General features: G+C 35.7%; 1 protein-coding gene across 4 annotated transcripts in view; it reads right to left on the reverse strand.

Moving 5' to 3' along the window:
* The window catches only part of LOC136714335 (zinc finger protein 644), a 34556-nt gene extending 20676 nt beyond the window's left edge, over nucleotides 1–13880 (reverse strand). The window contains exons 1-2 of one of the 4 annotated variants that reach the window (XM_066691771.1): nucleotides 13836–13880; nucleotides 6333–6378 (exon numbers count right to left, since the gene is read on the reverse strand). The gene's annotated coding sequence lies outside the window, so the exon portion shown is untranslated. Of the gene's footprint in view, nucleotides 1–6332; nucleotides 6379–8261; nucleotides 8383–11034; nucleotides 11152–13835 lie in introns of those variants that run through there. The other 3 variants (XM_066691770.1, XM_066691772.1, XM_066691773.1) reach the window with 3 other exon arrangements.
* Between the last annotated feature and the right edge of the window lie 3602 nt (nucleotides 13881–17482).

The raw sequence follows: 17482 nt of genomic DNA on the forward strand, positions 1-17482 counted from the left end.
TTCTTGCGGCCTTGGTAGTATTGATTGTAGAATCTCCTGCAGCCCCTTATAAACACTTATTTTCAATGTGCTTGATTCTCAGTGGTAAAGCAAAAACCTCTCTCAGTGCAACTGAGAACTACACAATTTTCCAGACTTCTCGGACTTGCGATGTTGTTCCAAGTATATCTGTGTGGAAACTAAACGACTTAGATAATCAAGGATTGTGTCCATCATTACTTACAATCTGAAATTAAACAGTTTTATTGGAAGTAAAATAATAATAAAAATTATATTATATATATATTCTAGTAACAGACATAGTTAGGTCCATTAATATTTGGACAGTGACACAATTGTCATCATTTTGGCTCTGTACGCCACCACAATGGATTTGAAAGGAAACAATCAAGATGTGCTTTAAGTGTAGACTATCATCTTTAATTTGAGGGTAGTTACATAGAAAGGTGTAGGAATTACACCAATTTGTATATGTAGTCCCCCAAATTTTAGGGGCTCAAAAGTAACTGGACAAACTAACATAATCATGAATTAAATTTTGAATTTCAATACTTGATTGCAAATCCTTTGCAGTCAATGACTGCCTGAAGTCTGGAACCCATAGACGTCACCAGATGCTGGGTTTCTTCCCTGGTGATGCTCTGCCAGGCCTGGACTGCAGCTGTCTTTAGTTCCTGCTTGTTCATGGGGTGTTTGGGGACAAAGATCAACTTGTACCAGTATGATGGGAATAGAAGAGTATGTAGAAGGGAAGGAACTGCTCATGATCCAAAGCATACCACCTCATCTGTGAAGCATGTTATGGCATGGGCATATATGGCTGCCAAGGGAACTTGTTCTCTTGCATTTATTGATGATGACTGCTGACAAAAGCAGCAGGATGAATTCTGAGGTGTTTAGGGCTATATTATCTGATCATATTCAGACAAATGCTTCAAAACTCATTGGACGGCTCTTCACAGATGGACAATGACCCGAAGCATACTCCCAAAGCAACCCAAGACTTTTTTAAGGTGAAGAAGTGGAATGTCCTGCAATGGCCAAGTCAATCACCTGACCTGGATCCAATTGAGCAGCATTTCACTTGCTGAAGGCAAAACGCCCCAAGAACAAGCAGGAACTAAAGACAGCTGCAGTCCAGGCCTGGCAGAGCATCACCAGGGAAGAAACCCAGCATCTGGTGATCTCTATGGGACCCAGACTTCAGGCATTTGCAAACAAGTATTGAAACTCACAATTTAATTAATGATTATGTTAGTTTGTCCAATTACTTTTGAGTCCCTAAAACTGGGGGGACCACATATACAAATGGGTGTAATTCTTACACCGTTCACCCAATTTCGATGTAACTACCCTCAAATTAAAGATGAAAGTCTACACTTAAAGCAGATCTTGATTGTTTCCTTTCAAATCCACTGTGGTGGTGTACAGAGCCAAAATGATGACAATTGTGTCACTGTCCAAATATTTCTGGACTTAACTGTATATATAGTTTGGTGTGGTGTTCTTTATTATATCTGAATAATAAAATTAAATTTCAACAGCAATTTGAAAAGGCACGTTTTTAAAAAGGCAAGTAATTAGTGAAATTATCTAACAATTCACAGTATTTCACAAGTCAAAACATCTTTTCTAACCACTTAACTAAAACCAAATACAGTTTTCTGAAAAGGCCCATTTTCTCTACGGAGTGGTTATGACAGTCTTCCTATACTCTGTGATGAAGCTACATACACTGAGAAAATTAATTCATTAAATAAAATCAAATGTGATTATAACCCAAGTGACCGCACCAGAAGCCATTGTTACACATGTTAAAAATGGATAAAAAGAGATGTAAATCCAGAACAAAGCAATTGCAGTATTTTCATTTTTTTTCATACAACCAAAAAGTAGAATCTACGCAATATTTTATCTAAAATATTACAGGAACATCAAAAACTTTGCTCTTCTAGGACACTTTCTTAATTGTATCCAAAACAGCAGGGGACACATTCATCAAGCAATTGTTCCAATCAATAATTAATGATGTCTGTATCAAAAAATATAAACAAGATAGTATTCCAAATTATTTTCTGCTCATTGAAGATGTATATATCTAGGCCTACTTGATACAAGAAAACGTGCAGTCTAGTACTGTGCAAACCCTTCACTGAGATGCCTATTGTTACAAAGAAGCCATAACATAACTGGCCACATTCTGCCACCAAGTGGTTGCAAGAGACTGTAGCACGGCAGAGGTTTCAATGAAATCAGGAACCAATAGTGAAAGGCTGAGCTTGAGCCTATTCACCAACACATAATAAGTAACTATTTAACGAGAGGAGAAAAGAAAAAGCTTCTGCCACAATGTAAAGGATTCAGCCAGAAGAAACTTTTAACAAAGGTCTGGTTGGTTTTCTTTACAGAACATGTTAAATACATCTCAAGTAATTCCACTTTATACTACATTATACTAGTTAAGGAAAATATATAACTTAAGAATCTATCGATGACTACCAACAATGTCTGGACAGAAGCGCAGGAGGGTGAGTTAACAATGCATGAAGCAACCTGTGAATCTGAGTTTCTAAGTGTTTTAAACTAAAACAGTCTTCCAAAAACTATCCAATATTATAAATATACCCTCACCTAAAGGATTATTAGGAACACCATACTAATACTGTGTTTGACCCCCTTTCGCCTTCAGAACTGCCTTAATTCTACGTGGCATTGATTCAACAAGGTACTGAAAGCATTCTTTAGAAATGTTGGCCCATATTGATAGGATAGCATCTTGCAGTTGATGGAGATTTGTGGGATGCACATCCAGGGCACGAAGCTCCCGTTCCACCACATCCCAAAGATGCTCTATTGGGTTGAGATCTGGTGACTGTGGGGGCCAGTTTAGTACAGTGAACTCATTGTCACATTCAAGAAACCAATTTGAAATGATTCGACCTTTGTGACATGGTGCATTATCCTGCTGGAAGTAGCCATCAGAGGATGGGTACATGGTGGTCATAAAGGGATGGACATGGTCAGAAACAATGCTCAGGTAGGCCGTGGCATTTAAACGATGCCCAATTGGCACTAAGGGGCCTAAAGTGTGCCAAGAAAACATCCCCCACACCATTACACCACCACCACCAGCCTGCACAGTGGAAACAAGGCATGATGGATCCATGTTCTCATTCTGTTTACGCCAAATTCTGACTCTACCATCTGAATGTCTCAACAGAAATCGAGACTCATCAGACCAGGCAACATTTTTCCAGTCTTCAACTGTCCAATTTTGGTGAGCTTGTGCAAATTGTAGCCTCTTTTTCCTATTTGTAGTGGAGATGAGTGGTACCTGGTGGGGTCTTCTGCTGTTGTAGCCCATCCGCCTCAAGGTTGTACGTGTTGTGGCTTCACAAATGCTTTGCTGCATACCTCGGTTGTAACGAGTGGTTATTTCAGTCAAAGTTGCTCTTCTATCAGCTTGAATCAGTCGGCCCATTCTCCTCTGACCTCTAGCATCAACAAGGCATTTTCGCCCACAGGACTGCCGCATACTGGATGTTTTTCCCTTTTCACACCATTCTTTGTAAACCCTAGAAATGGTTGTGCGTGAAAATCCCAGTAACTGAGCAGATTGTGAAATACTCAGACCGGCCCGTCTGGCACCAACAACCATGCCACGCTCAAAATTGCTTAAATCACCTTTCTTTCCCATTCAGACATTGAGTTTGGAGTTCAGGAGATTGTCTTGACCAGGACCACACCCCTAAATGCATTGAAGCAACTGCCATGTGATTGTTTGGTTAGATAATTGCATTAATGAGAAGTTGAACAGGTGTTCCTAATAATCCTTTAGGTGAGTGTACATCATCACCATCAACCCACATCAATCCACTGCTGGATGAAGGCCTCCTAAAGATGTTTCCACTTGCTTAGAACTACCGCTTCTCTTTTCCATGTCACGCCTGCAAAATATATGATTTCATCTTCCCATCTTGGGATCATCTTCTAGGTCCTTAGTCCATATTTGATCTGTTCTTCTTGCAATGTGTCTGGCCCATTACCTTTTTAACATTTTCACCCTTGTTTTTCTCTGATCCATTCCTTTATTTTCTATATCTTCTTGTTATTCCAAATATACATCTCTCCATGCTTCTATGTGTCGTCCACATTTTCTGTGACATTCTTGTGTTTAGTGACCAGGTTTCGAAGCCATAAATGAGTACTGTAGCATACATTGATCAAATACTTCTATTCAGGTAAATGGGTAATTTTCTTTCAATAGTTGGCCATTTCCTTCCAAATATACTCGTTACATTGTACTTTTTTAAATTTTATTTTGTCACTTAGGTTCCTAAGGCCATTAAGCCTTTTTGTAGTTGTTCTGTAATGGACGAATTCAAAAGAAATCGAGCTCATAATGTATGCGCTTAACCTATATAGCAAATTACATTTTTTCCTTTTTTTTCACATGAGAAAAAAATAAATACTCCTCAGGGGGGCAAAAGATCTATTTAATTACACTCAAATTCAAAACTGTACAGAAACACCATAAAAAAGGGTTTCAAGGGCAGATTTTCATTCTCCTGCACCAGATTATGATCTGTGTTTGGAACTGGCTTTATGGTTCTTCTTACCTAGTGGGCCCTTTACATTTGACATTCCTGTAATGGTGATCTTTGACAAAGAGAATTCCTGTGATACTTAAAAATATTCCCTCAGAAAACAAATATATAAAAGTGGATAGAAATATTTTAATATCAGATACTGGAAAAGTATTATTTTACTACTTAAAACCAGCTACAAATTCTGTAGGATAAAATATTTTACGTGTTTTTTCAGTTCTTGAAAAAGAAAGATCATTTTTAAGGGGTGTTTTTCTCCTTTTGTTCTGAGATGTGATTCCAGGTAAGGTTTTTGGAAAAATGTGTCTGAAGAACTGCCACAGCTAGGAAGCTTAAAAAAAGGAAAACTTGGGATGCACTGCTAGAAGTTACTGACAGCTGTGCTTTAAATTTGTAAGGACCGGCAATCACACCCAGGCACAGTCTCAAAGCACTTTACATATCAGAATTACAGTTCGAGGTGCAAACATTGCAATAGACAAACATGATAACTACTACACATCAGCATCATGCCACATTTCAGTGTAAAACAGCATCTTGTCAGTCACCTTTCTCCCCCATTAACAGCATTTCTTTCTTCATTATATTATTAATGTGAATGTCTTCACATAATTAACTAGTAATTTATGCACAATTTTGCGGTTATGTTATTTCCCCACAGAATCCACACATAAAACCAAAGTATTTACAGGTGTTTGAGGGTGGTGTTGAAGACTCTTGAAGAAAAAACAAGAATTCAAACCTGACAAAATCCACATGAATTTAGATTTTATTTTAAACCCAGTTAATGTTTAAAATAGTTAGTGTTCTTCCATCACTATTTCAATGTGTCAAAATGTGAAAAGGGTAAATTCTGTTCTTGAAAATAAACAAGAACCCAGATATGCAGGTAGAAAAATTAAGACAAAGGTATCTTTTATTTATTGTCCAGATTAAATATATAAAACATAAAGCAGACAACATATAACTTTAGTGGATGTTTCAATAATATAGAGTGTTTTCATATATTAAAATGAAGTACCCCCAGAAAAGTTTAGAGAAGCAATATGTAGGAATTGCATTTCAGACAGATCAATGGTTCAGCTTTCTGTCACTAAAAGTATTTAGGCACCTGACAGAGTAGTTCTGAAACAATTCTGGTCACCTATGAATTTATTTAACATAAACTAAGAAAGATCTAAAACTACTTGTATACTTGTCTGATCAATTTTTACAGTTTTTCCAATCATGCTTTTTTTAATATTGAGCTTTAAAGGCCACCATTGGAAGGAGGGTGGCGCTATAGTGCAGAGATGGCTCTATAGTTTGGACCATGTCATTAACAGAGGGTCAGGCATTCTGCAAGGGGCCGAACACGAATGGCCGAACCCCATAGGGACTAGGTGACTTCTACAGTCATTCAAGGTTTCTCCTGTTGGTCGTATAGGCCTGACAATGCATATGGTGAATGACAGGTGTATATGGTCTTAAGTTCTTGCTTGCTGGTGTAGGAGTTGTAGTGGTGAGCCCAGTAGATTAACAATTAGTGATGGTAGGTATGGAAGACAAAATAAACTCTTCCAATAATATATATTATTTTATGATAAAAAAGGAAAATCTTGGACTAAAACTCCTATAGTCAAATACATATACCTGTAATGTCTATTTTATGAATTCTCCACAGAGACTATAACTGATTAAATAACTGGATTCTGAAAATGAGGAAAGTCAAAAAAATGATCTTACCAGTTCACTCCAGCACGTGTTCCTTTAAACTCTTCTGAATCTATATCTGCAATAGTAAACACAAAGAGATGCACTGACAAACTTGCATGCTATTAACATGCAATAAAAACAAAACAAAACGAAATTAAAAGCTTTCTAATCATCTTCAGTGAAGCGGAAAACAAATGTGTAAACATATCATCATAAACCGACTTGACTGGGCAAAGGGAAACTGTTTTTTGAATTTTTTTTAGGAAATGTAGAGGCTTGAATAAACATAATGCAGATTAAAATATAATCAAATCTGCAGTCTAATATTCTACCTAATAATTTTAATCTGATTCACACTGTACTTCAGCAGTTTGGAAAACACTGCTCTGTAAGGACTGTGAATAAACATAGTGCTGAAAGCCTTGTGAACTGCATTCATGCCCCAAGCTTACAAGTAGATGGTCAAGAATAATTGAAGATGCTAATCCAATTCTAAGAAGCCCAAATGGATTGCCCCACTAATTGTTGAGCCATTAGATCTTTAAAGTGAAAAACTAAACAAAAGAAATACCCCTTAAACGATGGGGTCATGCCAATAGCCAAGGTTTTTGCTGATGGGCTATGCATTGGCCTAATTCCCACAGGTGATGTGTCAGGGGATGACAAGTGCTTTACTAAAATATTTTTATTTTTATTTAAAGCAGTAAAGACTTTTAAATCTATGTTTCATTTCCTGATAGATGGGCCATAATTTGTGTACCAATCTAAAATACCTAAATCATGCATTTTATACTGATGCATTTACACTGATTTTCAATGCAGATTCTTCAAAATTATTAAAATAATTCAAGTCTCTGTTCTTCAGACTAATTACTAATTCAAGCAATCGATTCCCAATCCATTTTTGAAAGAATACTGCATTTTACAAGTTATATCAAGAGAGATTTACAAGGCCCATTCTACAATCTCCTTGAGTATGTTTAATCTGTGAGAAGAACTAAAGTCTTCAATGAAATCTTCCCTTCTCATGTCTTCTACTGATTGAAGAAAGTGAACATAGTACAAATATTTGATTCTGTTCCATTTACAAGCATTTTGTTAATGATAAGAATAGATTTTTCTGGACTTATTTGCATTGTCCAAAGGCCTATGTTTGTCTCTAATTGTACATGTTGCATTTCCCATTATAAACAGTTTGTTTGACCAAATTAGTCTGTGGATGTATTGATGTTGTGCAGTTAGATGGCTGTTGTACTGATCTGTACATTCTGAGCATAATTTAATGAGTTTCTGAAAAGGAATGCATACAGAAATATATATAACTGTGTAATGTGTTTGAAGAACAAGTGTCTACATTCACAATAACCACCTTTATTGTTGGCCTGTTAGGGTCAAAACGTGAGAGAACTACTAATAAATAATCATATCTGTAATAGAATATATAATCCTTTAGTCCCAAATTCAGATATTTCATTCACTGTCAATAATGTGGTATGTCTGACGTCAGTAAATGAACAGAAGGTCAAAGAAATAATAATTCGTAATATTTAAAATTTTATTTACAAACAGGCAGAAGCCACAACACCCATAAATATATTTTTATGTTGCCCACTATGTCATCAGAGACTGCACAGACCCATAGGAGCAATGCTTAGCTTTGACCACAACTTCCTTCCATAATAAAAAAAACTCCTTATTAATGTACATCTGTCTTTTATTGTATTTAGTGTTTGGCGTTTTATGATTCTCTGTGACACACTTGGTCAACAAAGAGGATTGGAGTGTGTTAATCACATCCATAATTTTTTACATATAAGGAAGTCAAACATAAAAGATGCCAATATAACAACTGGTTGATTGTCACATACTACATATTTCTTGTTCAAATTACAGGCAATTGGTTAGAAAACCACTCTTCAAGTTCAAACTATGCATTACACTTCTTGAGTTCTCTGTTACCTTCTTTTCGTTTTCGTTTCAAGCTCTTGAAGTGTTTTCCATAATTTATGCAATACTCTTCAGAGGTTTAGGGGTTCATTACAACTTCATTAGAAAAATATTTTCCGTGTTAACCTTCAGTGAGAAAATAGAAGTACACCATCACAAATGGTCACAACCTGTTTCTTGAAAATATATTATTTCAATACCCTTTAAAACAAGACCCCTGGGGTGGGGGGGTTGACTTACACAATGTGTAATTATTTTAATTAAAATTATAAATATTAAAACAGAACAGTTAGTTTAAATGTCAGGACAAACTGCTCAGGAAAAAATACAACTAAAAATCCTATACACACAAACAGAGGAGGGAAATACAGTTGTGCAGTGGGAATTATTTTCCTATTGGGATAAACTAAATTCAATAAAAAGTATGGAATATGAGGTGTAATCTACTGCTTCATGGTTTCTAAAATGCCCCATTTAATGGGTTATTCTTTTGAATATAAATGTAGGTGGCACACACTGTGCCTTTATTGTCACATGATGCAAGAAAGACCATTTAAGGCATCCAGGACACAAACGAAACTACAGTACATTTCGAGCCAGGGAAGGCAGCAGACTTCCGTTAAACCGATTTAACCCCTCACAAGGGTAAAGATTTCACCTCGGATTTAATGGCAATTGATGCAAGTCATGGCAAGAAAAGAATTGGCTATCAAATGAAAAAGAATCCAATATTAGTGAAGTATGAGAAGTACACGGTCTCTGACTCAAATTAATTAGGCCTAAATGCAAAATATGAAGACACAACAACTAGCCTATACCTCATCAATTTAATTATTATAAAGATAGTTAAATTCTGATGGCTTACTTTCAATTGATGTTTTTCCTTGAGTATCATTTTTTAGTAAGAAGAAAAAAAAAAAACCTTACAAGGGTGTTGGCAAAATCTGCATTTGGTCTCCTATTAAGGCTGTTACTGTTTAGAGTTAACAGTGACACCTCCGCAGTGACACAGTTCTACCCAATCTGCTGTTTCTGACAAGTGGCAGGAATCCAGATTCTCCGGGAGAAAATGCACTCTTCAGGCCTTGGTTTCATTAAAAAAACCTACATTTTATGTGAGGTGATTTTTCATTTCAACAAGATGACCAATTTATGATGTTTACTGCACACACATAGAATATCTCACAGATTAATTCAAGAGGTCTGTTAACTTTAAAGTATATTTTATTTAAAAGGAAATCATTACCTGTAGATGCAAGTTGCAGCATTTACAAAATATGTTGCAAGAAGTGAAGAGAAAATACACACATTCAGTTTTCCTGGAAGAGATTTTCTTTCTCCTTTAAAACACATAATATATAAGGTAAAGCTGATGACTTCATTAAACTCCATAACAATGCTGTGCATTCTGTAACAGTCCTATGGTTGGGATCTAAAGCTGTTGGATGTAACATTTGAAAATTGCAATATGGCTCTGAAAACTATATAGGGAATCAATATGTGAGGATCTCATCCAAACTTCTTAATGTTCCCACAGTTAAATAATATAATTATATAGGCTGAAGACTGTTTATGTAAAAACCTAATTGGAAAGGACTGCTTGCTTTATAGTTTTCAATATAAAACTTACCATTTTAAATAGAATGCCCTGTGTATTGCTATTCAGCTTGGGACTTTTCAACCACGTCAGGTGTTTATACAAGCTAAATTATTTGTATTTTTATGTCACTTCTCTGAAAAGCCATGTGCAAATAATGTCCAATTTCAAAACTACATAACACAAAGCCCTGATGTGTGATTTAATTTTAACTGTAACTTAGAGCTTCAAAATCAGGTTATAAAAACATAGATGATAGGCACGCTGTATGAAAATACAGTAAACATGAAAATACAAATATCTGAAGACCACAGACAGCAAAACATGGCAGCCCACTGTAGACACAGTGCATGTTCTTGGCATTAAAAAGGGTTATCTGACGGACAATAATGGTAAAAAAAAAGTGTGAAATAAGGGTAAAAGGCTCAGTTAAAGAGGAATCAATACCAAATAATATTTAACAATGCCTGAGAGCATTTTAGAAGAGCTTGTAATGGACAACATTGGCATGTACAATAAGTAGGCTACACAACTGCTTGTCTTAAGGTGTGAAAACGAGAAGATGCAACATGCAAAACACAAATGCATAAGGTGCATGGATACGCCAAAGCCCACCTTTGAGGGTCTGAAAGATGCCAATGCAGTTTGCTCATTTATAGGTTTGAAGTGTCAAATCAAAACCATAGGCTGCGGCAATGAAAAGTACAAATCTACGTTTTGACATGGAAAACGGTTTTACTATTGCTGGTGATTGGCACCGTCTTGGATCAACTCTGACAACAGCCACGTAAGACAAGGGTGAAAAAAACGTCAAGTTTTAAGACAGTCGTTGCAGCTGCAGAGGGTTTTTTTTTTTTTTTTTTTTTAAGCTTTCAAAGTTTTGCTGGAAGTATGCAAATTTACCAAATCCCGGACTGTTAACATGGGATGCACCATTCATTTCCCCGCTTTGAAAGCATGCACAGTACAGAAAGGAATCGAAGTAGTGTCCATCCACCCAACTGCATCAGACATGTCTGGCTCCTTTGCTCGTTATCTCATGCTGCTGTTGTATTGCTGCCGTGTCCATTAAAGCTCCATACCAAAGCAAGGACCCAACCAACAGGACGCCGCATGCGTAAAACCAAGAAATGCGCTTGAAAAATAAATAGAAAAACCTATATTGTTGTATCAGAATAATGAACCTACCTTTCCACTGCAGGAAATGTAAACAGTAAACGCTTTAATCGTTACACTTGATTATTGTTCGCTTTCGTCCTCCATCCATTTCACAGCCGCCATTTTGCCTGCTATTCTGCAGGCTAAACCATTAGTCTCGAAGGGGTGTTCACTGCACTACCTCGACTAACAAAAATAGCAGTTTAACGTTAAGAGTGAATTACTGTGTGTGTGGCTAATTAGAACAACGTTTTAATACAGTTTCTCACCCCTGTTTTGTGCTTTACTTTGATCTATGTTTATTTAGTTAGTTGTACCGAAACGACAAAGACAGCGACGTCCCCATTCGAGGAGTGGGTGATTCCAGACAGACAGCAGGAAAATTCTTGGTTAAAAGTGGCAGCTTGGAAGATTGGAAAAATGGTGGGAGTGGAAGGAGACACCGACTTTTAACTAATATACATTTTATGTACTTATAATACCCACGTATCCCCATTAAACTAGGACTCCTCGGTGATTAGAGGTCAAATTTCTTCAAGGCAACTCTCTTTGGGGAGGGGGGAGGGGGTACAAATAATGTGTAAGATAATGCCAAGGAACATATCCTTTAAAGCAAAACCCCAAACCTGCAGGAGAATTTTAGAAATGACATTTATATTGCTTTTCAGTGACCCATAAGCAAATTATCTGGTTTAAATCATCCTTTCTATGGAGACAATTAAATCTCTCTCTCTCTCTCTTTCTCTCTCTCTCTCTCTCTCTCTCTCTCTCTCTCTCTCTCTCTCTCTCTATCTATATATATATATATATATATATATATATATATATATATATATCCAAACTTAATTAGAGATGTACAACTGTAATACAACTATACATACATCATTGTGTGTTATATAAGCACACACATATACATATTATATATATGAAATAAATTGTATGTTTAATATCTGCCCTTTTTGTTCTATGTTCCCTGCAGTGAAATGTATGTCAATATCTAGAAACAGATGCAGCCTAATCTTCTTCTGTAAGGTGAAACTGAACAACATCAGCAACTATAACAACAGCATAAAAGCTTCATGAAATAAAGATCTGTATGTTTCTGTCAGTACAGAAAACACTTCCACAAAGCAATGTGCCCTTTTCATATTTGCACTGTCAGGCATGGGCAGAGTAATGCACTGAAATATTAGAAACAGACTGTATAACAGTATAAAACATGTCATTATTATTTTAGACTTGAATATGCAAAACCGTGAAGGCTTTTACCATGCGCAGCATCACAAGAACACTCTTCCAGCTTAATAGAAACAGTTCGAGAAGAACGGTGTCACGTTATTTCAAGTTACGGTGTCATGGAAACCGTAGCTTCAGTGCAGTAGGTAGAAAATTCACAGCTGCCTGAGGCTGAATCGGCGCAGGAAAGGTTTCTATCCATTGCCTCAACTCAGACCTGAATGGAGAACTCTCCATTTTGGCCTATTGTTCTCAGCACTGATTTCCTGTTCTCATTGTTTACATGCAGAGCAATGCAGCTACACAGGTCAGGCCGTGAAACTACAGCCGCAGTATTCACGCGGTAATAAAAGCTGATCTCAATTTAACACCATTACTGTTTTAATTATATATTTTTGGGTTCTATAAGATAGATCTGTGGGGTCTAACTGATATTTCCCGTGATATCACAGCCTTCCAGTTCTTGTTATGAAAACTAAGGATCCCAAAGGGCTTCACAATAAATCCCCACCTGAAACAATCATGCTCAGGCACTGAGGTGATGGCTCCTCTTGGGGGGAACATGGCAACCATTCAGTACCAGCCTCTACACTGCCATTCCCACACCATGGAGACAGTCTAACAAGAGATGCACACACAGCTGCCTGGGTTTCTGAATTTTAGGCAGCAAAAACTGCTTTTAGTTAACCAAACATAATCAAGTATTGCTATAAAGCCACACAATACATGATACTATTTCATCAAATGTATATCAGCTAAAATGTTTTGATGCGCTCAATAAGGAACACATTCATTTCATTTCAAAATACTAAAGTACAGTTATTTCATACAATAATTTGCATTTTTCTTAGACACCAACCAAGGTAATACTAATGTGTGCTTTGTAACTTTGTGTAATTTAAAATGGTTATTTTACAAAGATGCACTGTAAAACCTAATTCATTTTGCTCATTGTCTCATATATTATTATTGTGATGTACTCGTCCAAACTGAAACTTTATAACAATAAACACTTCACACAACCTTTTAACTTATATTATTGTTGTTGTCGTGGTCGGCGGGAAGCGCATGCGCACTGACGTGTTCCAGGTGCACGTTTGACTTTCTTTTGAAGACGTCGACGAGAAAACATGTTATACAAATGGTCATACAAATAGGAAATGTAAGTTTGAACAAAATATACATGTGTAGATATATAATTATATAGGCAATAAACTGATGAATTAAAAAAAAAATCGGTAGAAATGAATATATAATTTAAAACAATATCTTTAGACGTAAGGAAAATGTCGTCACCCCTACCAGGTCATGTAATAACAATGAGTTTAATCTAATTACTGTGTTGTTATGTACGACAATGAACGTATATAATCTCAGCTAAACCGTGAGAAAGACCAAAAATACTACAATACTGTCTAGGCTATGGTGTAGAGACGCCGGTTAAATGAAACCAAATATTACATTACCGAGCAACAAAATCTTACGGGTGCTTGTCAGTGACATTACAGATTCAAAAATAGACGTTTTTGACAGATGACTTACAGATTATATTTATTAACTTTGCGCTTGGTCTTCAATTATATTAAAAGTCATACCTATCGATCGTCCTGGTGCGGCCCAGCAGCTGCAGTCGACTCGAATCTGCCCAACTCGAGTCGACTGCGGCTGCGTGGCTTTCTGTTCCTCGGAGGGTCAGTGGGTATCGCTTATTTTAACACATGCTACTACTCGGCAATCATAGTGATCAAATGTTATACCATAATATATAATATCTTTCGAGATTACTTAAACCAATTCCGCAATGCATTCGTTTGGGACCTAGACAGAATAGCCTGGATTGTGCATTTTTTCCATTACAAATGGCTTTGTCAGATTCAATATCTATTTTTTTAAATTATAATACAAGGCCTCCCCAAGATGTTTTCAATTGCTTCGATCTACGATAAATATATATATATATATATATATATATATATATATATATATATATATATATATATATATATATATATATATATATACATAGGTGCAGAAATGCAGTTCTTTAGCATATATGTAATTGAATTATAATCATGTTTAGGCTGGAAAATTAAAGAATATTTGGGCTATTGTTTATCTGTCACACAGTAGCCAACATTTGAATGAAAATGTACTGGAAACCCAGTCCTCAAGAAATACATTTGTAATTGAATTGTGTTTTCCAATCTAACAATGAAAATAAATGAATCCTTACTTTTCCAAAGCAGAAAATATGTATGGAAACCTTGGGGTTGAATTGGGATTATTACAAACAGTTCAGGTATATAAGCAAACCATGGGGTTGAATTGGGATTATTACTACACTTTCAAGCAGAAAATAGCATAGCATAACAATATTACAGTATGCTAGAGTGCCTTGTAATGTTTAAATATGGAAATCATGGGAGGGGAACCATTACATAAATTAATCAGTTTTCACTGATTAGATGTTTTATGTATACTATCTGAAAAGGGTTTTGGATGTATAATTCAAGTAATGAGAATGGATTTATGAAACGGAGATTATGTTGGAGCAGCTTATTTTGCCCCCTTAGCAGGAATCAATATTTTCCTTATTTATGTACCAATGTTTTATTTTATTTGTTTCATTGAAGCATAGCATCAAATTATGCTTTAAGCCTTGAAGTTAAATTATGCATGAGTACGAACACATGACTAATATGGTTGTAGGAACTGATGAATTCTGTTTGTCAAGTGACTTTTAAAGATAAAATTTTATGCATTGAGATTCCAACATTTTCTACTTTTAATGTGGTAATTCTCCTATTGCTTTAAGGAACACAACCACAGTTAACCCTCATTCATATTTTATTACCTTAATAAACAAACTAACAATTATGTATTATTTATAGATAACTGCATAATCCTAAGAGTTTAAACAAGTTTCTGTATATTCATATCTCTGAAACCTCATAATCGGCTTAGTAAATATCAAAAGGAATTATGCTTATACAAATTGTGTGTTCATCTCACTGGGAGAGTAACACCTAATTGGTGCTTTTCTGGTGCCAACAGTGAGAAACAGCACCTGTCTCAATTATGACCATTTCAACAAAAATACATATTTACCTTCATTAATCAAATATAATGAAATACTCATTATACAAATTGTGCCGTGACAGTATTTATTGACCTCCACAGAAATTCTGTTCTGAAGTGAAACATGTTGGAACCTGAAGACTACATTTTGCCTTTGGACAACTTATTTTTTGAAAGACCAGTTATTCAGAAAGTGTGAGTACTTATAAGCAAGGGAACTCCCATTATATGCTGTGATCAGGATTAATAATGTGGTAGAAATGGGCTGAATTTTTACTACTGTGTCCTACGTGGTAGTAATTAATCTTAGTTAACTTAAGCCCATTTGGATAACACTATGTAACACAATTTTTGTTCCTGGGTAGTAAGTGATATTTCCTAATTGCTTATGCCTCAAGTGTTTAGAAAATGTCTATTATTCCCCACAAACTTTGCTTTTGTGACCAGGACAGTGATATTTTGAAATTTACCTATTTCGAATGAGAAAACGGATGAATAAAGTCAGAAGAAAACAACATATGAATCCAAATTAACATGTATTTATACTAAAGCAATTCAAAAATGACTACAAAAGATTTCGAAGTGAGTCATTTTTTTAGATTTACGATATACTGTATGTGAATGAAATGTGAACGAAATTTGAACGAAAAGACAAAAATTCGTCCGTTTTCTCATCGGAAATAGGTACATTTCAAAATATCACTGTCCTGGTCACAAAAGCAAAGTTTGTGGGGAATAATAGCCATTTTCTATACTTTTGAGGCATAAGCAATTAGGAAATAACACTTACTACACAGGAACAAAAAAAAAAAACCATTGTTACACAGTGTAATGAATGACACATAACAAAAGTCAGAAATTAATAATACTGTCTGGGGATCTTTTAAAAAGTACAGGGGGTAGTTACCAGAAAACATATCCTTATGTGTCACCTATTACCGCAAGTAAAGCCCTTGCCATATATCACATTCTGCACCAATGCTGCCAAGATTAGTGTGATCTGTGGCAATGTCTGGTGCTTTTGTAATGCCCAGCTTCATCCCAGCACTGTCCAGTCTGTTCTGTGTTGGGTGATAATACTGGCCAGGGTGGGGGAAGGATATTCTTACACAACAGGTACTGTTATAGGACTTGATGACATCTGAAATCCTTCCCCAATCCTGTTAAAAATATCAGTGAGAGGACCTGCCCATTAACAACTTCTCTAATGGCATGAATAGATAATGAATGACAACTGCATGTCAAGAATGCCAGCATTACGCACCCTTCATCCTATCGGTCTGTAGATAGAACACTCTACGGTTGTCTTACAGTTTGGTTTAAATTAAAGTATTGCCCTAAATCACGGTGCATTCTTGAGGCTGGATAATATTTTTACATATGTTTTATTTTCCATTTGATTTCCTATAACTCCTTATCTCAAACATAATGGAACTAATCACATTTAATAATGATCAGTTGCATGCTTCCAAGGGTATTACACTATTTTAAATTAAATATGGTATTAAATATACCCTGCTAATTCATGAAATCGGGTGACTTTTAGTGTAAAGGAACATAAAGTCAAACCTAAAGCACCTGTATGAAGTATGACAAAATCAAGATGTGCTGTGCTGAATACACATTAACTGTTTTGTATTTTCTCTCAAAAGTATTAGAGTTTAAATATGTTGTTTATTGTTACCAGATAGCCCAATTGCTTAATACTAGGGATATAGAGATATAGAGTAAATAACAATTAACACATACGTGGGGTAAATGTGTGCAAAAATATTCACTCAAAAATTGTGTTAAATTGTTCAATTTATATAGAAAACCACTATGCCAAGAGCAAGGAATCTGGGAACTCGAACCCCCCCCATCAGTTTCACAAATACCAGCTACACAGGAATTGCAGAAGGAATTACAAACTCTTTGCTCTTTTAGTAAGTTTCTTTTTTATTATTATTATTATTATTATCTCTGACATGCACAGCATCTTTAGATGTTCAGTTCCTAAGCAATGAACAGTGAATTCATAAAGTGAGGCTGTATAAATCTATTGTACCCTGGTGAATTTCTTTGCACATTAATGCTTTTTAACATGACCTTGTTTCCAATAAAAAAATATTTTTCCTAAATGTTGAATGTAGCATCTTAAAAAAACAGTTGCAGTTTATAAAAA

This window comes from Amia ocellicauda, chromosome 19 (genome assembly GCF_036373705.1).
Source record: "Amia ocellicauda isolate fAmiCal2 chromosome 19, fAmiCal2.hap1, whole genome shotgun sequence".
Classification (NCBI taxonomy): Eukaryota; Metazoa; Chordata; class Actinopteri; order Amiiformes; family Amiidae; genus Amia; species Amia ocellicauda.